This window comes from Podarcis pityusensis (assembly GCF_964106645.2).
Source record: "Podarcis pityusensis genome assembly, chromosome: 6".
Classification (NCBI taxonomy): Eukaryota; Metazoa; Chordata; class Lepidosauria; order Squamata; family Lacertidae; genus Podarcis; species Podarcis pityusensis.
The window spans coordinates 20,764,282-20,790,391 of record NC_138030.1 but is presented as its reverse complement, the minus strand read 5'-3'; the positions used below and the strand labels follow the sequence as shown (position 1 = coordinate 20,790,391).

The following is a 26,110-nucleotide window of genomic DNA, read 5'->3' as shown; positions in this document are numbered from 1 at the left end:
TTTTCCTTCTTGCTGCTGGATTTTGGGAGCTTGGTTGGGGGTGGGGAGTGGGCTTCCCCTGCTTTCTACATGCAAGCGTTTTCAGAGAGCCCATTTTGGAGTGATCAGAGGAGAAATGATCACTGGGAGGAATGCAGAGAGAAGACACACCATAATGCACATGTAGCAGCAAAACCAGGTGCCTTCATCCCCCGCCCCACCTGCAATAAAACATGTCTCTTCTGTATTGGTCTCTACAGCCACAGCAGGTGCTGTAACTGCCTCCCCCCCCAAGCACACTATTCCATTGTGCCCTGAGACAGATGGATTGCAGCAACAATAACAAGAAGAAAGCAAGGACACAGAAAATTCAGCTTCACATCTCTAAAATATAAGGAATGCACCCCCAAACAGAAGATGCTAACAATATAGTTTCAGTAATTATTAGGTGAACGTGGTCAGGGGCATTTTCCGTGTGGGATATAAAAGGGTGTTGGGTACTAAGTGCTGCTTGTTTTGCAATTTGTTGTGGTCCTAAAGTTTCACAAATAGGATCCTAGATGGATCTTTTTCCATAAGTAAGTGCTCTCCTATTCTACTGTATCACATTATTTGTTATTGTGGAGCGAGTTTATTCTTTCCAGTGTGCTCCCAGCTGTGTCTTAGCAGCAGATAGGAAGTGAGAAAAAGACTTAACGTAATATAATTTGTTCTAGTTTTGGACGAATGTCCAAGAGTTCTGTTCCAGGGTGCATTGTTAGAAGCTGGCCAGTAAATATGTGTTAAAACTCTAATACTGACAAAGCCATCACGTGTGGATAAGATAACTTGTCTCACTTGCCAAAGAGCAAGCATAACTTTTTGGTTGTAAGCAGCACAGGATGCTATCTGATAGTCTTAAAAACAACTTCTGAATTTTGGTCCTTATTTGTTTATTTGATCTTGAAGATGATTTAGTTTCTTCTTGCATGTGACCATCTTTCTGCCTATAACTTCTCCTTAACACACCATGATACCTAATAAGTAACTATATTTCCAATCAGTAAGTTATAAATAGTGGGACTTATGCTTGCCTTATGGTCACATGTGGTATGCCACACTGGTGTGGCAGGAGAAGATTGCAAGTGTGGCAAGAAGATTCAAGGACAATCAAAGAAACATTTAAACATTTTAGTGTACAGTGGTACTTCGGGTTACAGACGCTTCAGGTTACCTGTTTTCGGATTGCGCACCGTGCCAAACCTGGAAGTACTGGAACAGGTTACTTCTGGGTTTTGGTGCTTGTGCATGTGCAGAAGTACTAAATTGTGCTTTGCGCATGCGCAGAAGCGCTGAATTGCAACCCGTGCTTGCGCAGACGCGGTGCTGCGGGTTGCGAACGCTGTGGGTTGCGAACATGCCTCCCACATGGATCACGTTCGCAAACTGAGGTTCTACTGTATAGTATAGTATCAAAATAACTTTTTATTTGCAGAATATGGATAGATATATTTTCAAAATGCAGCACTGCTAGGACTTTTGGCTTTTTTGTCTTCCATTGTATTTCGTATCAATAAAAAAAATGGTGTGGCATGAGCAAATTTTTATTCTGGAAGTGTAGCACGAAGAAAAAAGTTTGAAAACCACTGCCTTACAGAATGACATGCGGCAAGTAATTTGCTCAAAATCAGTAATAATATGTAACTGGATTAAAAACACGGTCCATACAGACAGAACTTAAATCCACTGGAAGCAATTAGCTGCATCTGATTTAGCCTCGAGCAGTTCAGAGGGAATACATTGACTTTTGCCTGGTATGTCTATAATACGAAAAGTCCTTCTGTTCCTCAAATGGGTAAAACAAGAAGCTATCCTCCTGTTTTAGCTCTGGGTGGTCAATAGTAGAAGCAAGGGGGAATACCTGAACAACTTGCTTCTTAGGCACCATCTGCATTACAGAGTTTCTGGGTCAACTGCAAGGGAAGCCCCACATAGACAACATTGCAGTAATCCAGTATTGAAGTATTTGCTGGCCTTGATGCATTTTATCTTTGTCCCACTACATTTGGATCTCCACTTTATTCACATTGGGCAGAAATCCAGGATCACCACGGCTCTGTTCCGATTCACGCACACACTGTGGTTAAAAGTAACGCTCGCTCCTTTCAAGGCAGAAGCGATGCGCTTCGGTCGAAGGGAGCGGCGGAAGGAACGCGAAGATGCCTTCACGGGCGAGACTACAAATCCCAGAGGGCTTTGCGGAACGGGCGTAGACGAGACGCCGCTCGGCCACGTACAGTCGCGGAGTAACACAGGACCCCGACGTCCCTTCGGCGGCTGCTGAACTACAAATCCCAGCTGCCCACGCGCTTGCCGGGCTGGCTCCGGCTCTAGCTGGCGGCTGCTTCTGAGGAGGCTGGTTCCTATTTTAAATCCAGTCAAGAGATCAAAATGGCGGACGCGAGCTGAGCGTGAGGCGGGGAGGAGAGAGCGAGAGCGAGAGGGGGGCGCTGGGCAGAAGGCAACGCTCGGCTCTCCTTCTCCTTCTCCTTTTTCTCTCCGCCCCCCTCCCCTCACAAATCCTCCGGTGAGTTGCGTTCAGACGTGGGGCGAAACAACTGCCGCATATGCCGGCGAGGGTGAAACGGGTGAGGAGGGACGCCTGCTTTTCTCCCCCTTTTCCATTCCCCGCCTCGGGAGACCGGCCAGCCGAGGGGGCAGCCCTCTCTCTCGGGCGCCTCTTCCACAGGGGGGCGTCGTGGGGCTCGGGTGGCGGTTGAGAGAGAGCGAGCGAGCGGAGAGGAGGAAAGTGCAAGAAGAGGTTATTATTATCATTGCCTCGGGGCGCCGCGTTTCTGCGGGTCTCTTCTTCGCGCGTCTCCTCATCTTCACAGGACTTTTAAGGTGCCCGGAGGGAAGAGAAGTGGGGACTTTGAGAAGGCGGCTTTGCCTGGTTTGTTGGTGGGGGGTGGGGGGTGGGATTTGATTCCCCCTCGGCGTGCGTCGCGAGGGAGGGAACTTGTTTCCCTTTTCACGTGTATTTCGCCTTGCCCGCCTTTCCACGGGCACTCGGGAGCAGACGCGTTTTGGAGGGACCCCAACCAAACCCGTGCGGTGGTTTCTGCTCCTCCCTTGCTCAAGATCTGTTGCTGTCGAGTCTGGGTGGGAAAGGAAGGCGAGGGGCGGGGGCAGCGAGTTAACTTCAGGTAAATTTGGGGACCGGTGGGTGGGGGAAACTCGCCGCCAGCATCGCCACCCTCCCTCCCTCTTTCGCCTGCCGGCTTGGTAAGTTTCAAGCGGGTAAGTCTCCTGCTTCGTTAACACGAGGGCGAGCGGGAGACGCTCTTGTGCTTTGGTCGGGACCCGGGTGAGAGGATGGATGCCTGGTGTCTGCCTCTGTTGGCCGTTCGTGGTGCGTCTCTCAGCCATGGCGAGGTGGCTCTTTTCTTTTCTTTCTTTTTTTGGAAGCGAGAAGCAGCAGCAGCTTCCGTCTTCCTGCTTGTTACCAACTGGCTGGGTAGGAAGGGCAGAGCGCTTGGGATAACTGCCCGACGCTGAAGCAACCCAGCGATTTATTTGTTTGTTTTAAAGTTTTGCCTCGCTGTCCTGTGCAAGGTGCTGCTGCTGCCTTGGCTGCGGTTCCTGTGTTGTGTCTCTTTGCTTTGCCAAGTTGCTTGGGGGGGGGGAAAAAGACATTTGCTTCCTAGCCCCCTTTTCTTGTAGCGCAGCTTAATCGTGTTGTTTTAAAGGATAGGGTTGCTCTTCGAGATACTTTGCCTCTGACTTCAAATGATTAAAGCATGAAGAACATGTAAATATAACAGGTATCTACTGTATGATGAGCTCCGTTAAATATTGGCACTCCTGATAATAACAATGAAGAAAAATTGGACGAGCCTAGTCTTTCATATATGGGAGAGTGTATTGTGCCCACTGTCCAGCACACAGACTTAGCGTGTGGCCGGTTTGAGCACTTCAAATGGTAAAAGCACCCAGCAAAACCACCCTTAATGGTTGTTGGAGATGGGGAGGCATATCTTCCCAAAGTATTTTGGCTATAGGATTTGGGATTCTGAATGTTTAATGCTTAAATATGGTCCTTTATTTTAAAAGATGTCTTTTTGCGTTGTCTCTTTTTGAAATGTTGTTATGTCACGTTATGTTTTCTGGTCAAAATAAAGAAGTTGCATGCAAATAATAACTATAATGAGGTAATACACTGGTGAGTGTGGTGATGTAGAGGGAGCCATGGTTTTGAACACACAAATGCTCAGTCTGCATTAGAACAAGCTGTTAAATTGCTGTTTCAAGCTAGGTTTGGTTTTTAAGTTTTTAAAATATTTAATATCTGTTTAAGTCTTATAAATTAATTAAAGCTATTTTGTATGCCTTTAACTGGGAAGTTGTGATTGTAATGTAATTTGTGTTCTGTGTGCAGTTGCTTATCAGATATGCACCAAATAGCTGAGCCAAAATGCAGACGAGAAGGGGAAAGCCCCTGATCACAATAGAATAAAAAGGAACAGTATTCTTAGGTTGTAAAGAGCTTAATAACACAGATGGTGTATAAAATGGGAACAAAAAAAGCCTGACTTTTTGTAAATATTGGAGGGGAAACCCAAAATACACTCACTGAGACACTTGAGGAAAGGAAGGCATTGAACTCTATGTCTAAAATGATATTGGACACTAGTCTGACATTGGAGGTTGCTTCAGGTCTTGCATATAAATGAGCAATATGAGCAGTAATCGAATATCTTATTTTTGCATTGTGTTCACATAGCGCTTGACATGCTGCTATGATTATTCTAAATATAAAAAGAGAAAATACTATCTTTAGCATGCCAAATACTATTTCATTCTAGAGTTTGTAATTTTAAGAATGAGTGAACATTTTTTTTGGCATTGAGACAGTTGCTTACAAGTGACAGCTACCTATGAACCTCTCAGATTGTATTATTATGCATTGCGAGATGTTCAGCTAGAATTTTTAACTGCAAAAAATGGGTGTGTGCACAAAATGGCTTTTAAATTTTTTATCAAGTAGGAGAAATAACTAATAACTACATGTTCTTAGTATGAAATGTAAGAGCTTTCCCAATAATTGAGAAATATGGCACAAGTAAAATAGTAGTAATCTGTACAGTCAGACAAAAAAAAATTGAATGCATTAGTCTAAATCAGAATTTAAAGATTTATTCAGGGATAAAATGTTAGAAAATGAATTGCCAATAGTATGTTAAAGTGTGTAATCTTTAATAATACATTAAAAACCTCTAATGTGTGTAATCAAGGCTACATTAAAGGTAAAGGTACCCCTGCCCGTACGGACCAGTCTTGCCAGACTCTAGGGTTGTGCGCTCATCTTTATAGGCCAGGAGCCAGCGCTGTCCGCAGACACTTCCGGGTCACGTGGCCACATTATCTATACTTAAAAGGTAAAGGGACCCCTGACCATTAGGTCTAGTCATGGCTGACTCAGGTTGCGGCGCTCATCTCATTTTATTGGCTGAGGGAGCCGGCGTACACCTTCCGGGTCATGTGGCCAGCATGACTAAGCTGCTACTGGCGAACCAGAGCAGCACACGGAAACGCCATTTTCCTTCCCGCTGGAGCGGTACCTATTTATCTACTTGCACTTTGAGGTGCTTTCAAACTGCTAGGTTGGCAGGAGCAGGGACCGAACAACGGGAGCTCACCCCATCGCGGGGATTCGAACCGCCGACCTTCTGATCGGCAAGTCCTAGGCTCTGTGGTTAAACCCGCAGCGCCACCCACGTGGGAGTAATTTCCACTAAACTTATTGGGGCATCTAAGAAAACAAGTATAGGATTGGGCTGTATGGCTATTGGTGTAAGCAAGAGGAGTGAGTGATGGAGGTCCCTTTTTAGGAAGTCCAGGTGCTCAGAAGCTGACTAAAGCCCTCTCTTTAGGAAACACTACATTTGCTGGTAAGATTCAGGTAGATAGCCGTGTTGGTCTGACGCAGTCGAAATATATAAAAAAATTGTCCAGTAGCACCTTAGAGACCAACTAAGTTTGTTCTTGGTATAAGCTTTTGTGTGCATGCACACAAGTGTATCTGAAGAAGTGTGCATGCACACAAAAGCTTATACCAAGAACAAACTTAGTTGGACTCTAAGGTGCTGCTGGACAATTTTTTTATATATTTGCTGGTAAGTCAGCAATCCAAAGAAGACTCTACGCAGGTCTTAATATTCTTCCTTTTAATTGATGCTCAGCTAGACAATTTAGTGTGGTTGAAGTGCATTTCAAAAGATTTTGAAGGATGTTCCTCTTCTCAGAAACTTGAGGATCAATCTCTCAAGGCTGGAGCGGGCAACTGGATGCCTGCAAGCTATAGAAAATTCCAGTGTGTACAATAGATGATCAAATGACTTGCTGCCCAACATTTGGCACAACCATTTCATCAGTGCCAATCACTCCCATCCCAGTTCTAAATCTTGGTTATCGTCATCACCATCAATTAAATTGGTATACCATCCTTCATACAATTCACAAGAGTTCACAAGATGAAAGCACAACATATATACGTATTATATATTTTTTAATCCCCTCCCCCACCTCCTCCTACAAACACTGCTGTTTTAATGAGGAGACATAGTCAGTCAAAGCTTTCTTAAATCATTTTGGAATTAATCTGACAGCTATATAATGAAGGATTCATTCACTTGCAGAAACTGCATTGTCCCAAACTGAATTGCACTTCACCTTAAAATATATACTGTATGTAGTGTAATCCTGTGCATATTTATTTGGAATTAAGTTCCACTGTGTTCAATGGAATTTACTTCCATGTAAGTCGGTATAGGGCTACAAATTGAGTTGTGCTTGCATTCTGACACCCCCCCCCCCGAAAAGAAAACAACCAAGCACACCCAGAGAAGTACACATTATCCTAGGACAAATTATGATTGGACACATGACAAAGCCATTTCGATCCAGTTGCTCCTATATTGCAACTTGTTTATTTTGTAAACCTAGAATTGGTCAACTTGTTTTGCTGCAATGTGTAAGTTGTAGTCTGTTTTCAACCTTTCACTGTTGAAGAACTACACTGAAAAGCTTCATAAAACTTATTTCTTAAAGCAGATGGTGTGAAGGGGGTGATGCCATTAATCTTAAGTAAATGAATATGAATTCAACTATCTGATAACATTAATAACTTCCAAATTTAACTTGGTAGGAGGTAAATAATATTTCAGGCAAGCATGTGTATAATGGATGCGACCAGGAATGCTATTTTAAATTGTGTAATCATGCAACTTGCTTCTGTTCTTCTCTCCAGCTCTTCCTTGTTTTCTCAGTCTTTTGATTACACTCGAATCACTGAAAGCTTTTTGATAGAACTAGAAGTTTTGGAAAAGCTGGGTCATTAAGTTTTAAGAAAGCAACAAGGATAGTAAGTAACTCATGGAGAACCTATTGCCAAAAGCTGTAGTAAAGAACATCTTGAAATATGACTAATCAGGCGCACTTAATATGCATGCCTGAGTGTCTACACCATTAGAAATGGAAACAAAAATACATTTCTGATGCTAAGTTTAATGTCTTCTGCCATATGGTCTTGTTATATGAGAGACCTTAAGACTTTTACTTAACTTTAAGATAAAATTCCTTCTAAAAATACAGTGACCTTGTAATATAGAAAGAATTGTGCTTAATACTAGTGTTGGTATGGTCTCATCAATCCAAAGATTGAGGCAACAGGCATTTGAAAACTTTTTAAGTGTTCAGAAATTTGTTGCAGGACACATAGTGATGCAGAAATCTTTTTAACCAGCTTAAGTTTTTATGTCACCCATGAATGATCTTGGATTGGCATAGTATAGTTGCAGTGACCAATGCACTGGTAGTGTCTTGTTTAGATTACTGTAATGTGTTGTCTGCCCTTGACAACAGTCTGGAAACTACTTTAAAATGTGGCTGTTAGGATCTTAACCAGTCTTGTTGGGAGCATATCTTTCTAGTTTTGAAAGAGATTTGTTGGCTAACAGTTAATTCCTGAGCCCAATCCAAGGCATTGTTTTTGAATTTTAAAGCTGGACATAGCTTAGGACTTCACTGCTCCTGTTCAGACTGCACAGCAAAAGCAATTTGGTTCTTGAAGTTCATTCTGATTGGGCAGATAAAATGTAACTGATAGAATTTGACAGGAAGTGGTATTAGTGTGTGAAAACAGTCAAGATCCAATGATCCCCAGGCATGTACCTCCAGATGGTGGAGATGTCAGGCACCATCCTAGTGCCCAGGCATGTTCACTTGTTTGCAAGTAGCTGATAGCCAGGTGCAAAATGCTCCTGGTTAGTTTCAATCACTGGTTGGAGGCATGCTGCCTTGCCTTTCCCTGTAGCTCCAAGTTTGTGCTCATCTTGCTTGCCAGAGCCTGGTGCCCCTCTCACTGTCGTGAAGGGTGGTTAGCAAGGTTATTGAAGCCTTATGTTAAGGAACACCTTCTCCCATGTTGATGTTGATGTCTACTAAGGCACTTCTGTGGGTGTTCTGCTGTTGGACAAAAAGCAAGCAGTGAGCAGGAAGAGAGGGCCTTTCCATTTGTGCCACCCTAGATATTAAACTTCATCCCCAAGTATCGCATTTGGCACCTACTCTGTTATGTTATTTTCTTTTAAAAACAAAACCTGGCAAAGCCACTTCTGTTCTCCCAAGCTTTTTAACTATTTATCGGTTTTACTTACTTATTTTTACTCTGTTGCTTTAAGTACTTCTGCTGTTTTGTGTGAGCTTTCTTTTTTATTGTTTATGAAATTCTGTTGTGACCTTTCCTGAAATATATATTGTGAAATTTATGAGTGTGCTTAGAATAGTTTTAGCAAGATCTAATTCTTCCCAAAACTACAATTCAGAGTTTTCTTTGTAGCAAAGCATTACCAGTTAACTGATTTAAATTAAGTGCTATCAAAGTGTCTAGTGGATGCCCAGCATAAAAGGTAGAATCATTACCCAATTTTTGCTTGGATAGTTCAGAGTCTGTTAAACAGTGCTGGTTAGGTTTCCCATTTTATGGATGAATAAAATTTATAGCATGAACCTTGAAATGACATGTTTCAGGGATGGGAAACCTTTTTGGCTCCACGAATCAGATACTTATCAGGATCTGCCTTATGGGCCAAATTGGACAAGTGTACAGGGCCTCCCACCTGTCAAAATCCCTTCTGTGACACTTTGCAAAACACTTGATTGGAAGCTGCCCAGAGTGGCTGGGGAAACTCAGCCAGATAGGCGGGGTATAAATAATAAACTATTATTATTATTATTATTATTATTATTATTATTAATTAACAACAACCCTGTTTTCTGCTTGGAAACATGGCAGCACAGCCAATGTAAGATTAAACCCTGGCCTCCCCACCATCAGCTGATGTGTCGGCAGGCATACCGTAGTTTGGGGAAAACAGCCTGGGCAGAGGTTGCTCACTACTGTACTGTATTAGATTAACAGCTATTCATTATGATATCTATATGGAACCTCTGTTGTTAGAGTTGTTGAGCTCTGCAATGGGCTTCCAAGCCCTGTTTGTGGACTTTCCAGAGTCATCTGATTGGCCACTGGCCTAGTTGGTCCTTTTTATCTGAATTAGAAGGGTTTCTCTTTACACCGCATACCAGGTCTGGGGAAGCTTTGGTCCTTCAGATGCTGGTGAATTACAGTTCCTATCATTCCTAAGCATTGACCATGCTTGCTGGGGCTGATAGGAGTTGTAATTCTGGAGCATTTGGAGTGCCAAATGTCCCCTGTACCTGCCATCTGTAGTTTTCTTAAGAAATAAGTCTGATTATGTTCAGTGAGCCCTAATTCTAGGTAAATGTGGATAGGATTGTAGCCTAGTTGTTCTTTATTTGGCTTCCTTATACACCCATGCTTAAGAAAAAAACCCCCAACTGTTTAATAATAGCACAATAAAACATTTAGTTCTTGGCCTTTTCCATTCTCCCAGTAGTAGTCTTTAAAAAGCTATTCTGATTAGCAGCTTAAAATAGGTTTACTATATTAGGCAATGTTGCGGCTATGTAGAAGAGTATGCAAGTAACACATTGGGTGTTATATCAGGGAAATGTAACCTAATGCAGGGTTAATACAAAATATTTTAAACATTTTCTGGTAAATACTAGACTTCCATTTCTGAAATGCATGCTCACTTTATTAGAATCTGAGACGCTGTATATCTAAAACTTATAAGGCATTGCAGTGTGCCTCCTTTGCTTCTGGAATTTGCTCATTGTGCCTTCAGGTTATCTGGCAACAGTGCATTGCAGTTAAATACAGTGTAGGATTTTTAAAAAACTAAATTTAAAACAAATTACAGTCTACATTTCTAACTTTATATTTTCCATTTTTAATGTATATTGGAAAGCAACAAAATGAAGGGAAACGGATGGAGAAGAGGAATAAGGGATGTTGTGCAAACAGATTAGATTCTGCAGGGCAGGTGACTAAATCAGAGTTTGAGTATTTAAGGTAAAAGATGGAGATGTGACTTGAGCGTCATTGCTCAGGTGACTCAGAATTCATACCATAACAGTTTAAAAAGAGCACACACCTATCTTTCCTTTGGCTTGCTGAAATTGATGACTGATTTTAATAACAGCATGGTCTCAGATAACAGTTTTGCAGAAATAATTGTGGAAATCCAGTGGTGTGATACAAATGCTTATTACTCATGGATAAAATGGCCAGATGAAAAACAGGCCAAGGTGAGGCCAAGGCTCTCACGTTATCACACTGCATGTGTTAATTGGCTCACTAATACCAGAATTCCTGTAGTATTGACAACTGTTTTGTGAGTGACCACAATTAATTATAAATTATTACTATATTTTTCTGCATTTCTTTTTCCTCTAGTAACACTCCTCAACCTCACCACTCAAAAAGCCTCATGCAATTCAGGATAATACTACAGTGTTACCTGATGAGGTGTAGTCCATGAAAACCTTTGCCATAATAAATTTATTAGGATCACATCCAGTGATATCTATTTGCGAGTGGAGTGAATGTCTGCTTAGACAACAGAGGTCTTTGCCTTTCGCTCCTTGCCCTTGCAACCCCAATACACTTCCCTAACTCTGAAGGGTTAGGCCAGGGAACTTTCCACAGCACATTTGAGGAGGGCCTGGTGGGAGGGAAGTAGAATAATGATAACTTAGAAGAAGTCCCTTTGCTCAAATGAAAGTTTGCTCACATGACCTTGGATGTTGCCCTATGTCTTAAAGATTCCATGAAACTCTTCACTGTTTTTAACTTGTGTAGAAGAGGAAATGCCAGCAGGTGTAACTCATCTTTCAAGCTATATCTGATGAAAATCCCTCTTGTACAGAAAGTTACGGGAGCCTCCTCTTCTTTTTCAATTGGGATCCTGCAGTAGGCTGAAGCAAGGTTTGGTAGGTTCTTGTGAGACTTGAGTAGTTAATTTTCATCATGTGAATTTTCATCAATGCTTGTGTTTGTAGGTAGCATTTAAATTTCCATATTTGAGAGGTGGTCAGATTAGTTTTTCATTTGGATGGAAACACCTTTAGCTCAGATGTATCTGACAGAGACATTGATTCACTTAGGAATTAACAGTAGGGCTAATTTGCTTATATCCAGATTATTTAATATTAAACTAGTTATTCTTTAACAACCTTTATTATCACAATTTTTGAAATAAATATGATCTGATTGTTTTTCTTTTTGTTTAAAAAATTGTAAGCTTTTATGCACCCTCTCAAAGACATGTGGGCTTGAATGACAAAGAGTTTGAATCGTATTTCTATGATGTATAGGATTATATCCAACGCTGCTGTTCATTCAGTTCAGGCAGTAGACTTCTTGCAGAATGGAACTTGCCCTGCTCTTCCTTGCAGTTCCTTGTGCACCCTCAAAATTTGCTTTAGGGACCTGGGGGACCCCTGGCAAATATTTGGGTGAGCAGGGGGAGAGGACGGGAAAGGAAAGAGAAATCCTGTTGTGCAAGTTCAGCTCTGCTAACACAGACAGTGTTGGATACAACCCATAGACTACTTAGTTAGAAGGCTATATGTTTTAATTAGAGAAGCAACTGGATTAAATTTTAATTGAATCATCACTTTTTTAGCTGAGAGTTTTAATCAAATAAATCTGCATGTGCTTAAAACTAAGTTCCAGAGAAAATTATGCTTTTTTGTACATAAAGAGTATACATATACTATCAAGTTACTACATATGGTAATACAGTCTTCATATACTGTGAAATGATTGTCAAGGCAGATTTAAGGAATAATGGACATAATTCTGTTTCTTTCTTACCTCAAGTATTCATAATGCATACTATTTCTATATATATTGTTTATGATTAAAAGTTACAGATGGGTAGCCGTGTTGGTCTGCCATAGTCGAAATAGAAAAATTCCTTCCTGTAGCACCTTAAAGACCAACTAAGTTAGTTCTTGGTATAAGCTTTCGTGTGCAAGCACACTTCGTGTGCAAGCACACTTCTGAAGTGTGCTTGCACACGAAAGCTTATACCAAGAACTAACTTAGTTGGTCTTTAAGGTGCTACAGGAAGGAATGATTAAAAGTGTCTTTCTGGATCATAGCGAAGGTGATCATATAGTGCAACATTCTATCCTCTTCCACCTTTGATGGGGAAGGAAAGGTCACATGAAAGAAGGGCATAAAAGATGCTGATACACTTGTTTCACGCCCAGCGTTCACGTGCACACTCACATTACAACATTCCATTTATAACATTGGCAAGCTAGGTGCTTCCCACCCCCACCCCAAAAGAGACCACAAGAATAGCCGTGTTTAATCAACATACAAGTTGGATTGCATTATCAGAACTGATGGGCATGTAGAATTTTAGGTGTTGAATTGGTGTCCGAGTCTAAGGATCCTTGCATGCAGCTGCAGACTCATAGATTTGTATATAACAGGGGAATCTCTGGCCCAAGGGCCAAATGCAAACCTCCACACCTATCTGGCTCTTAGTACTCTTCCCAAGCCATACCCCCTACTGGCTCTGCTTTTCCCTTCTTGAGTATTTTTGTTTGGCTGGAATGCGTCATTGAACACTGATAGTGTCTTTGTTTTTTTGGATATAGGCTAGAGGGGCATGTTCCAATGTGTTTAGAAACTTTCCTGCAGTACAAGGCAAAATTTACATTCATTGCTTTGCCTGCCACTGGTATGCAGCCCCTGGCAGGTTGCCCAGAAGGGAGTGTGACCCTCAGGCTGAAAAAGGTTCCCAACCTCTGATATGTAAGAATTCTGCTTTTTCATCAGTTGAGCAGACTTTTGGTATTGGCATGAGATAGAGTAAGTTCAGAAAGGAACAGGGCCAAAGTTAAAAAGATGGAGGAACACTATACTGAAATATGAAGATCAGCAATGGTAGGTGAACATGGCGCTTACTGGTTTTTAGAAATGTTTAGAAATGAGCCTAAATAATCATGAATTAGAATAAATCTATCATTGCAAAAAGCAAATTGAGACAGGCTGAGTAGCAGCTTGCAAGCTGACCTCTGAAACTATAGTAATAATATTCACTGGAGCTGGATCCAGTACAATTAAACTGAACTCTCTTGACTTCAAGTTTTTATACAGAGTCCCCACCCAGTCTACCAAAAATCTGTGCTACCCCTGTTTTGGCAAAACACTGAAAGTCCCAAGAAGTTTGGCAGGTAACGTGAGTCAGATGTGGTTTCTGATGCTGATTTGGCATGAAATGTCTGGTTACAAAATGGCTTGTGAGCTAACATCTTGGAAGGGGATATGGTTATTCAGGCAGACTCAAAGGCATTTGTCTTTCATTCAGCCAAACTTTGAGTCAGATGAATAGTCTGCAGAGATTTATAGCTTCAGTAATTTTAGTGCTCTGGATTTTTACAGAATGCGGAAATGGTAAAATGTCTGCATTTTAACTAATCATTTTAGCCATAGGTGTAAAGCTCCCTTGGGGAAAAAACTAAGCATGTCTAACAACTACTTATAAGATTGAGGATTTCATGTTAAATTGATTTATATCTAACTGTAGATACAATATGTGAAAATAAGTTCCATTGAAATTTGTTGGAATTAACAAAGTATTTTAGGATTGAGGTACCGGGGGGTTCTTTAGGTCTCCATGCTTCAATCTTATAAATACTTTCCTGGGGAAAAAATCCGGTGTAATTCAGTAGATTCTGCTACTAAGATTTCATTCTAGTAGCTTTGTGGTTGATTGCTCATTTAAGTATTCTATACCTATGCTACTGCCTATACTACCACAGCACATATATAACTATAATGCTGCCCAAAGACACCATTTACAGTAAAGGACACAACCCAGAGACATGCATGCATACCAGAAGCCTTCCCATGTGTGTTTCCAGCAATATCCCTATCAGCCTCCCCAAACTGTCCTCCAAGCATACCACACTTGAAAGCCTCTGCTACGTATTCAGATACATAGGTTTGTATTCAATTAACTTTTACTTGGACCCATTGAATTAATTGCAATGATTAACTAAAGTCCATTAGTTTCAATGTGTCTAGCTGAATACAACCCATAATGATTTTGCATAAAGGGGACTGGAAGCCACCAAGAAAAAACAAAAGGAGGCAAAGCCTGAAATTGATGCTAAAAGTACTTAAAATGTGTTAGAAAATACAGTACATTATATGCATTTTGGCAAGCTGCTGCAATGCTTATGCAGATGGTATATTCACCATAATACAGTTTTGAATTCCATCCAGAAAATTGTACCATTTTTCACATTGAGCACCTTTAACTTGAAGTTCTAATAGTGTGTTCAGAAGATCCGTGTGTGTGTATGCGTATGTATTTACTGCTTTGGTTACTTCAAGAAAGGATAACTTCATTCCACTCTTACGTGAGGCTTTCTTCACACTTGATCCAGAATCTGCAGGTAATGCAGAATGCTGCAGCACAATTGCTGACAGGAGTGAGGCCTTGTCGCGTATAACACCTCTGCTCAGAGATCAGCACTGGTTACCAGTTTGCTACTGGCCAAGTTCAAGGTCTTATGATTAGTACAGTGGTACCTCAGGTTACATACGCTTCAGGTTACATATGCTTCAGATTACAGACTCCGGTAACCCAGAAATACTGCTTCAGGTTAAGAACTTTGCTTCAGGATGAGAACAGAAATCATGCTCTGGTGGCATGGCAGCAGCAGGAGGCCCCATTAGCTAAAGTGGTGCTTCAGGTTAAGAACAGTTTCAGCTTAAGAACGGACCTCTGGAACGAATTATGTACTTAACCTGAGGTACCACTGAAATGGGATGGATCCAACTAATGCAGTTTGCTAGGGCTCCCGCTAGCAGAATGGGACTTTCCCTTTCTCTCCTCCCCCAAAACCAATGGAGGAAAAAAACCCAGAACAGCATGCAGAGGGAATGGGCACCTTCTCTGTACTCTTTTTGTTGCCCGCTAAAAACATTCTTGTTTAGACAAGCCTACCCATTATATTCCCCCCATAGAAAACAGTGTGATGATGCTGAGCATGCTCAGTGGACTCAGAGTGCTGAGTGACTATTGTGGAAGAGAGAATGGAAAACTGGGGATGGTGTGTCTGGAACCTTGAGCAGGGACACTCCACACATTTTGTTGTAGGGATATGCTCAAATAGCACCATCCACACACAAGAGGCTTCTTTGGCTTGCAGAAGTATGGAAAATATTTAGGAAACTAAACCTCAAGGGGAACCCACCCAAATAGCCCAATGAAGACTGAATGTGTTTAGTGGGCATGGAATGCTATTGGAGGGGGGAGAAATGGAAAAACTGGATGGGGGACGGCAATGGTATTCTGCAACACTCAACAAGAGTACTCCCCATAGCAACACTTTATTGGTGCCAATTGTTTTTGTTAATTAGGGGTAGCTATTGTTTGTACCCTCTAAATCAGGCATGGCCAAACTTGGGCCTCTATATGTTTTGGGACTACAACTCCCATCATCTCTAGCTAACAGGACCATTGGTCAGGGATGATGGGAATTGTAGTCCCAAAACATCTGGCCATGCCTGCTCTAGATGTTGCTGGGCTACAACTTCCATCTCTGGCTATTGGCTATGCTAGTTGGGGCCGATGGGCACTGTAGTCCAATAAATATTTGGAGGGCACTATGTTGGCTATGAGTATTCTACATTAAGCTACTCCCTATATAGTAGTGTAGTTCTGCCAACTGTGTGCTTAAGTATTAGACTTTGTAGTAGAATTTTGTAAATATGGCCAGAACATTTACTTACCTTCTTCACAAAATATACCCATGTTAGTTATTTGTTGCACATTGATTTCATGGCAGAAAAAACATACTGGGTATCCTCTGTATTAAAACCATCTGCCCTTGCTGGCTGCCTGAAGGAAATTCTCACTTGCCACAGGTGAGCAGGCAAAGTGTCTAATTACAAGCTGCTGTCATATGATTAGTGAAACAGGTCTATTTGAAATGAAATTTAACCATGGTTAATTGCTCTGAAAAGCTGCACACTTCTTTGAAAATTGTTCCAAGCCCATGAAAGATAGATGTGTTGTGGATATTGTCCTGCGCATTTAATTGTGTTGACACAATATTTCCTTTTGAGAGCATTTCAGCATTTCTCACTCATGGAAAAGTATATGAGGATTCATGTACTTTTCATTGTAAGCTTAGATACAAAATGTTATAAAATATTATAGAATAGCAAGTGCTAACAGTGGAAATACCCTCAGCATTTTTTAATAACACTTAAAAGCTTGCCTTCTGCTTCAAAACTTCACAAAGTAGTTTTACTTAATGGCCTGATGCAAGAAATTATTATCTTCACCTAGCCTTTTCATCTAGTTAGAATCATTTTATTATTAAAAGATCAAGTTAGCCTTTCTTCAAAAGTTTGTTGCACAAATGCCAGTTTCTAAACTGTATTATAAGTGAAATATAAACCTTTTAAAAGGAAGAGCAACTTCCAGGATTTACAAAGTAAAAGCCAAGGTCATAGTCTAATGACTCCTTTGCAGGAAGAAAGGTAAAAATAAGCTGCATACTTTTTGGATATGGGCCTGTGAAATTTTCCACTATATTCATTAGTAACATGGAGGCATGCTTGTGCTGCTGGTATTTTGAGCAATAGACTTGACTCTGAATGGAATTTTTAGTTATTCAATCTGCAATAAACAGACAACTAGCCAGCATTTTAGAGCAGAAAAACACTTGCTACAGAAAGTACTTAGTAATTCAGTTAATGAGTGTAAGTGAAACGAGTCCATGTTAGCTTGCTGTTTAGAATATAACTTAACATATTTTGGGTAAGTATCTGTACCTTTTTTTCAGCTCATCTACCCAGCTCTGTCTCATCTGAATCAGGTGGTGCTAGACTATAGCTTCAAGGCATTGAAGGCGCCGGATGTGGGCCAATAAATTGAGACTGAAACCTGAACAGACAAATGTATTATGTATTCTGAGTTCTTGAGTCTGGGAGATGGGAAGCTGGTCTGGTGTGGATGGGATTGCATTCTCCTGGAAGGAGCAGATCCATAGCATTGTCAATAGAGGTTCAGGAAACCTCAATTCTGATTTACAAGGAAGAGGAATTCCCTAGTGAAGCTGATCCCATGAGAGAGAATGAGGAGTACCTGAAACCGGCCCATGATGGGTCTCATGAATCATGGATACTAGCATTCTAGATCAAATGCAAATCAAGTAATGGAGTTAGGATGGAATTATTGTTCAAAAGTTGTTATTTTCTAATAGTAATTGTAAAATTGGTTGCAAATGGACCATGCCAAGTTGCAAAACATGCCTGGCACCTGGGGTGTTTCGGATGCTGATCCAGGTGTAACTCATTCAGGCCATTAGGTGAAGAACAGGATATAAATCTTGTGATGCTTTGCAAACCCATTTTTGGCCCGGCCTTGACTTTATCTGCCCCAAACTTGGTATATATCTATTTTTTTAAATGAGTTTGCTTGTATTTCAATTCCTTTTGACAGAAGAGAGTACAGTGGTACCTTGGGTTAAGAACTTAATTCATTCTGGAGGTCCGTTCTTAACATGAAACTGTTCTTAACCTGAGGTACCACTTTAGCTAATGGGGCCTCCTCCTCCTCCTCCTGCTGCTGCTGCTGCTGCTGCTGCACCACCACCGCACAATTTCTGTTCTCATCTTGAAGCAAAGTTCTTAACCCGAGGTACTATTTCTGGGTTAGTGGAGTCTGTAACCTGAAGCTTCTGTAACCCGAGGTACCACTGTATCACTTTCAAGGGTGCTTATCCTCTGTAGCTTTTATAATGACTTGTATTAATAGTTAAATTGTATTTTAATGTGTGTGTCCAGTTAATTGGGGCACCTTTTCTATAAAATATTTTTATTATTTAATCAAAGTTATTAAATTGATAAATGTTGCAGACCAGCTTAATAGGATTCTATTTGCTTAAGATCTGCTGAGTTCTTCACCACAGGTTGTTATGCTAAAGATGCTTTCGGATTATTTTACTGGGATTGCGAACCAAAATTTAACTATTGACCACCTCTAGCCCTAAAGGAATAAAAAGCTTTATATATTTGTATTTAAATGTTATGTTTTTGTGTTGCCATGGAAGCCATCTTAGAAGAAACTTCGCCAGGGCACAGCCTGACTCCCTCCCTCGGCAATCTTCGCGGAGCTCTGGCCCAATGGTTGCCAGTGGCTTGATTTGAATTAATTTTATAATGAATGATTTTAGAGTGTTGTTTGTGCTGTACTTTTGTACTGTTTTATTGTTGTTAGCCGCCCTGAGCCCGGCTTCGGCTGGGGAGGGCGGGATATAAATAAAATTTATTATTATTATTATTCTAACATGCTGCCCATCACCCATGGTTATTGCAAATACTTGTGTTAAAATAATAATTTTCTGGTAAATAATAATTTTCTGATTATTGGTTTCAGTTCTCCTAAAAGTATAAACATGTCAGTACTATGTTATCCAAATATCTTTTCTGGAAGTAATGTCTATCAATTGCATTTTAGAAGAGATAATTTTATGAGCAATATACTATTTTTTTTTATAAAAAAAAATCTACCCACGTTTGCAATGTATATTACAGCTTCAGCAGAGCTACAGAATAGCAATGGTATTATATCTAGCAACATGATGCACCAGGTTGGTGTGTGTTGCAAAGGATGAGCCACTTTTGTGATAGTGTTGCTATGGCAACTACCTTCTGAGAGCTGCCTCAAGGTCACTCATCAGCCATAGCCCAGAGTGCTTGGATTTTACGCAAAATAAGAAGCACCTAGCAGTTCCTGTTGTTCTTTTTTCAGTCTTCTACTGTTGCATTAAATATTATGAGGAATACTAATGGGTTCACAATATTTACATGTTAATTAATTTTAAGTTATATTTTTATACAAAGGGTAACGGACACAAGGACAGACTAACAATTATATATGTGTATGTATATGCTTTAAAAAAGAATATTCAAATTACATAAAAGAAAGTTGGTAGTAACTAGTATCAAGCATGTGTACTTAAACTACAATTTAAAGAATTCTTTTAAATGTCTTTTCAAACAATGATGATGATTTTTCTTCTAAATCTGAAAAGACTTCCAATAGTATAAGCAAGACTGACACTCAGCAATTACAAGGAGCTGTAGGAAATACATTTATGGGGCTTGCAACTCTGTTCACTCCCATATCATGTGGCAAACAACCAAAATTTTGATTTTAATATTTTGTTTTATTTTTTGTTCTTCAACTGTTTGCTGTCTGTGGCCCATTCTAGTTATTTAGAAATTGTCTACCTGAATTACTTAAACTCTTCAAAAAAAAATCATGAGAAGTGTTATTTAATGCTGAGTAAGAGCCAAATTTCATGTATGATATAAATATGTATTTAAGTCCAGATCACTGGCTCTTTGCAGGTGGGTTGAACAAAATTTAAAGCTCTCTCTCACTCTGTGTGTGTGTATGTGTGGAAAAATTACCTTTGAACATGTGCAAAGTGCAGTTTCCTCCTAAATGTTTCACTGGAACACTTTGTGGAATATATTTTCAGATCAAAGTAAGTACCTCCTGTACAAGATTTTGAACCTCAAAACAGCTATATCTTTCCCAGCAGACATCATTCAGCTTGTTTTCTCCTCTCCATTTGAATTTCCCTTTTCCATTTAAATTTATTTATTTATTTTAATAGATACTGCTTTGATAGTAAATTGAACCTCTAAGCACTTTACAAAAAAATAAAGAAAATGTTAAACTTATAATTTTTCACAGAGTTAAAAAGAAGAATTAAAATTTAAAAATATCTACAACAAGCTAACAACAGATTAAAATACATGAAGACTTCTACATGTCTGGGTAGACTTGCTAAAATATTTTTAGCAGATGCCAAAAAGAGTACAGTGCACCCCCTGCCTAGTGTAAATAGGGAGGGAGGGAGTTCCAAAGTATAAGTGCTGCCACACCTACAAAAGATTTGTTTCCTGAAAGTGTGCGATGAGTATTATGAACAAGTGTTATGTAACAATTCCACAAATGTTTGTGTGTGCAAAAACACTTATATTTCATTAGTTCTTTAACTTCTCTATTGATACCTGTGAGCTGTTCTCTCTTCTGTCACTTGGTACATTGAACTGTAGCACCTTGTGCAAACTAGGAAGTGATCCTGGCCCTCCTGTTCAAGGCACTCCATTCTAATCCCTCTCCCTCTCAGTTGTCAATATTTTTCATCTTCTCAAGCTCTCTTCAGGTGTCCAGTTTGAATGTGCAAATGGGCAAGTGGAGTAAGCCCCAGTTCCTCAAGGATGTATGTCTGTATAGGGTTGCCTAAACAAAAAATGTTTTAAGCAGACACTGAAAAGGGTTGTAGAAGATAGGTTACTCAGATATCTGTCTGAACACAGGGCTGATAAAATTAACTTGCCTGCTTGCTGAGGTCATCAAAACAGGCCTTGTTTTGTCTCTCTTGGATTATCTGAAATATAGTAGGTGTCCTTGGAAGTTGAGGCCTTTCTGATGGTGGCACCTCTGTTCTGTAATTCCTTCCTTTGTGGTGCTGTTTGGTTCCCTCTGTGTTAAGTTTTAGACACTACAATTTCTGAGGATGCTTAGAACCAGTGATTTATATCAGTTTTAGTCGTACTTTTTTATATATGAAAAATATGATTTTCTTGGGTAACAAAAGTACATACAGCTTTCAGTTCGTGGAATCCTTTCTCAAGATCAGTTACATTCGACGTGAGACACTAATGTTATAGACTATGAGGTGGGGAGAGCGAGAAGGGGGGAATAGTAAACTTCCATTCTTTTACATAGTGTATGTGAGAGTTTTTTTGTGGGTAGGTTCTTTTTTCCATTCATTTACTAGTTTTCATTGGCAGTGAGAAAGATTGGGGGGCCTAGGGCATGGTTAGTTTCCTTCAGTTGACAACAGTGAGTTTAGTTTGTGTGTGTGAAGGAGAGGGGGTTGTTGGGTCAAATTAGCCATATTGATTCGTATGCTGTCGGGTTTTGTTGTTGTTGTTGTTTTGTTGGGATGTGTACTGGTATTTAATAAAGGGGAACCACACCAGGGTGAATGCATCCGCTTCTGTTTGTCCCTGAGCTTGTTTGAGTTTGTTGGTTAGCTTTTCTAGAAGGGCTGTTTCCCATACTGTTTGGTACCAGTGGTCATACTTGAAGTAGACTTTTGATTATTGGGCATGACTACTATAGGTCCATCAATTACTTTGAGTAAAACTTAGTAGGATACAGCTCAGTATTTATTGAATGTGTGTTTTACTGGTCATCAATTTTTTGTTTTTCCTTTTGCTGCTATTGTATTGTTGGATTGCTTATTTATTTATTATCTGATGAGAGTATTTTTTCCTTAGGGATTTTTATTGAACAGAAGGGCAGACTATAAATATCTAATTCAGGGTGCAATTTTTAATATTTATCCAATTTGAGTAATAGTTCAGGGGGTGGTTGTTTTCTTCCTCCGCATCCTCCAGTTGATAAGATTCTCTGGCAGTATCGAGGTTTGTGAATGTTTGCTGAACTTCTAAGTGTAAACTGTGATTCAAGTTTAATTGATGATATCCAATATCCTAAGGAGTGTGACTGACCATTTTCACATTTAAAACTACAAATGTTGAACCAGTGCTTGGAAGTAATAGACAAAAGTGTTGGGTAGTCAGACTCTACAACATGATTCCAAACTGTTTTCCCCCCAAAAGGGAGTACTTTGTTTATTATTATTATTATTATTATTATTATTATTCCTAGTTCACTGTTCTGATTGCAGTAAGTGGTGGTCAATAAGCATTTATTATTTAGACCTGCTTAGGCTTTTGGTAGATCTTAATTGAAACATTGGGGGGGGGGGAATGCAGGGGTTTTGTTAAGGGGGAAAATTGCTGTCTGAACACATGTGCTTTAATTGTAAAATCCTTACTGCAAGATGGTACCAGCTTCTGTACAGAGCAGGAGCCTTTTTGAAGAGGTCAGTTTGTTTAGCAAATTATTGTTTAGGCACTGAATCAGGATCAGAAGCATAAAACGCCTCCTGAGACTATAAAAGAAGCTCTGTCCCTGGGCAGGTCAAGTCTGTGATAGTTGTGATTGTTGCAGTGGGTTGGACTAGATGATCCTCAGAACTCTACAATTCTATGATTCTAAGTGTCAGGCACAAATCTGGAGTGAAGTTCCTAAGATGGTTGGATGGCGTCCTGTACGCCTCCAGGTGACTCCTGCAGCCAGGCTGGTGCCAAAGATACTGCTCTGTTTTCCTTTGGACCACATCAGTGAGGCTGAAAGGGGGTCTTGACATCTGGGCAGCCCAGGACCTCCATACATACTGCCCAGGCTTTTGCACCCTGGGGAGGTCATGTTGGTGCTGCTAATGGAGCAGTTTTACTTCACCCCCGAAGGTGTATTCCATTGTCTCTCGAGACAGATGGATTCCAACAAGTGTCAGGCAATTTCCTCCACCCAATGCATCAACTGTGTTACTCTGAAGGGGGTTGCCTTACTCCTGTGTAAGGTTTCTAATACAAGGATGGGAACCAGTCATGCAAAATTGGTGGCAATCTTTTTGGAGGTGGTAAAATCATCAGTGAGGAACATTCAAGTGAATCCAATAGGGGCCACTTGTGGTCTCTGGGCCAATAGATTGCTCACATGTTGCTGTAGAGAAATACCAATAAATTGAAAGGTACATACATATATGATAGAGATCTGTCAAAATAATATTGCAAATGGAAATAAAATAATAAGCACTAGAGAGTTCAGTATGTTTGACCGGCTTTATTCAGGTTATTGTCACCAGGAATTTTTCTGACTCTTGGATATCAAGAGTAAAATCAAATTCATCACAACTTGTTCCCAGTACTCTTCCATTTTCAGCCTTGTCCCTAGTCCCACCTACTGAAAATGGCTTCTTCTCCCCTCTTGAAATCATGTTCCACTGTCTTCTGGTTGCATTTTAAGACACAGAACTTTTGATTCTATTATTTAATTCTTCTACATGGAGCTCTCCAGAAAAATTATCTGAACCCTCCCATATGCTCCACCATTTTACTTCCTACATCTATCATTTACTAGTAAATGTGTTTGTAAGACCTACAATTCTAACATAACATGTTCACAGATCACATTTCTTGCCTGTATTCCAGAGAGAGAGGGAGAGAGAGAGAGAGAGAGAGAGAGAGAGAGAGAGAGAGAAGTAAAGAAACGTCTACTGATCCTATTTAAAGCCTTCAATTTATGCAAGAATTTAACCCCTGCTGGTGGTTTAGGGACTGATTACTTAATACTCTGGTAAGGGCCTGAAAGGGTGCTGAAGGGAAGAAGTGCACAAGCCCAAGGACTTTTTGAAAGCTGTTCTGTTCTTGTAGTGCCAACCCACAGTTTGACAAGTCTGTAGGTGCAGTGTTCAGCTTAGGAAACACTCTCCACTGAAAAGCCCACTTGTGCCTGTACCTTTTTCATTTCAGAGATAACCCACCACTTTTTAATTTTTGGTTGCTTTCAATAGCCAGTGGTGAAGGGAAGCTACATTTTGGTACTTGATGTAAGCTGTCTTGATGCAAACTGATTTGAGAACTTCTCTGGGCCAGGATAAAGGTAAAGGTACCCCTGCCCGTACGGGCCAGTCTTGACAGACTCTAGGGTTGTGCACCCATCTCACTCAAGAGGCCGGGGGCCAGCGCTGTCCGGAGACACTTCGGGTCACGTGGCCAGCGTGACAAGCTGCATCTGGCGAGCCAGCGCAGCACACGGAGATGCCATTTACCTTCCCGCTAGTAAGCGGTCCCTATTTATCTACTTGCACCCGGGGGTGCTTTCGAACTGCTAGGTTGGCAGGAGCTGGGACCGAGCAACGGGAGCGCACCCCACCGCGGGGATTCAAACCGCTGACCTTTCGATCGGCAAGCCCTAGGCACTGAGGCTTTTACCCACAGCGCCACCCGCGTCCCTGGGCCAGGATAGTGACATATAAATTTGAGAAAAGACAAAAGTAATTATATACTATACTCTAGTCTCCCTGTGATGTTAAATACTTGATGCATTTGATTAATTTTGTATTCTGTTTCTTGACACTAGAATGGTGGACTAGAAACTCCCAAAATAAAAATGTTTTATATTGTAGCATTTAACAACTTCACTAACTCTATTAAAGCACTGCCATTGATACGGAAATAAAATTATTTCAGTAAAAGACAAATTCCATTTACCCTGAGCCAGCATTTAACAGAAAAAGTGTAGGAGTAATTAGTATGTGTACATGTGTGTTTAAACCTCATTTAGGAAACTTTGAAGGCTCAGGTTGTACAAACTAGTATATACTCATTTTTGCTTCCATTATGTACTCTTTTGACATAAAAAGCACTGGTCTAACTCTGGTATTTCCTGCACCAATTATAATACGCAGTACTTCCCTAAATTACATAACCACTAGACAGGAGGCGAGCTGAATCTTAAATGTTACAAGTTCTGATATGGATAGGCTTAAAAAAATTCTTTTAAGTTTTTCATATCTGGATTTAGCTTCATGCACACTGTGTATTCTAGATACTGTTCATGCACCCATTTTACTTGATACAACTTGACCCTGATAGAATTAACTTTTTGAAACACTAGTGTCAGAGTTGCTTCCAGATCCTAGCTCACAGAGGATCACGCTAGCCAGCGATCATTAAATAAAAGTCTTTATTGAGTTACAGTTTCCATTCTCAAGCTGCTGCGTGCAACCCTACGTCTAATGGTTAGATCGGCGAAGCTCCATCTGAGTCTCCGCCCCTTGTACACCAACTTAATATCCTAGCCTTGCTCCACCTTTTCCGCCTGACTGTTCTTCTCTGGGTCCCTCTGCCCCCCGGGGTCTCTTCCTTCCGGGATTCCTCTGACGCTGACGCTGACCCCCCTGACTCTTCTCCCTCCTTTCGGCGGGCTTTAGGACCTGGCTCCCTTTCCGGGCTGCCTACTGCGCCACCTTCCTGTGCATTTGAACTTGGCGCGCGCGCCCAACCTTCCACCTTCCGTCTGACCGTTTCTTCGCTCCCCGATGGAGGTGTGGCCACTCCTGACTCGTGCCCTCCCCCCTGTTGTGAGCTGCCAGCGCTTGATCCCTGGCGCCCTTCCTCTTCCCTGCTCTCTGGCGGTGACGCTGGTCCTGATTTCCAACTGCTCCCCTCTGAGTCCCCTCTGGCTCTATCTTCCTGGGGTGTCCCCCTAGGCTCCCCCCTTGCCCTGGCCACTGGTGCTCCTTTCTGTGAATCTTCTGATTCACTGGAAAGACTCGGAGATCTCGGGTCGTCGTCATCACTCATCTTTTCTTCTGCCTCCTCTCCCTCGCTCTCTGTTTCCTCCCTTGCCCTTGCCTCTGCTCCTGAACCCCTGACAACTAGACTTCCAGATTTTATATTTATTTACAAGTTTGGAATACTTACAGCCTGGTTTTATAGCCCCAAGAGGGGCTTATAAAAATGTGCACATTGCAATCAAATTCAACTGTAGTATCAGGAACGGAAATAACATTGTGTCCATATGGTGCCAGTATTGTTCAGATTTCAGTCTCAGGTCTTCAGTGTTAGTATGGGAGTATATTGTTCTCAACTGCCCTTAGAATGGGAAAGAAGTCCGCCAGCTCTGTTTCTGGTAAATGGAAGGGCTTTGGATTTGGCCCCTGGAAAACCCCTTTTGTGGTTACG

The 26,110-nt window shown here is 40.9% G+C and overlaps 1 protein-coding gene across 12 annotated transcripts in view; it reads left to right on the top strand.

Annotated features, from left to right (window-relative positions):
• The first annotated feature begins 2,342 nt into the window (after positions 1–2,342).
• NCOA3 (nuclear receptor coactivator 3) overlaps positions 2,343–26,110 on the top strand; it is a 95,573-nt gene continuing 71,805 nt past the window's right edge. For 8 of the 12 annotated variants that reach the window (XM_081011003.1, XM_081011010.1, XM_081011005.1 and 5 more), the window contains exon 1: positions 2,343–2,545. The gene's annotated coding sequence lies outside the window, so the exon portion shown is untranslated. Of the gene's footprint in view, positions 2,607–2,788; positions 2,863–26,110 lie in introns of those variants that run through there. The other 4 variants (XM_081011004.1, XM_081011009.1, XM_081011007.1 and 1 more) reach the window with 3 other exon arrangements.